This window comes from Penaeus monodon, chromosome 23 (assembly GCF_015228065.2).
Source record: "Penaeus monodon isolate SGIC_2016 chromosome 23, NSTDA_Pmon_1, whole genome shotgun sequence".
Taxonomy (NCBI): Eukaryota; Metazoa; Arthropoda; class Malacostraca; order Decapoda; family Penaeidae; genus Penaeus; species Penaeus monodon.
In genome coordinates, this window is record NC_051408.1 from 4,429,612 (window position 1) to 4,429,840 (window position 229).

The following is a 229-nucleotide window of genomic DNA, read 5'->3' on the forward strand; positions in this document are numbered from 1 at the left end:
ATCATAATCACAACTAACCTTCTGAAAATAGACTATCTTAGATTAATAACTCTATAGTCTTATTATTTCGATAACCGTATTATTACAAGATAATAACAAATAAATCAACAGATAAGTAATTGATATAACAAACAAACGTATTATAATCTTTTCAAGGTAAAGCCGAATTAAGGCAAATGATTTTTAACAAATAAAACCTCGCTAATATAACTAATATTAATTTAATATC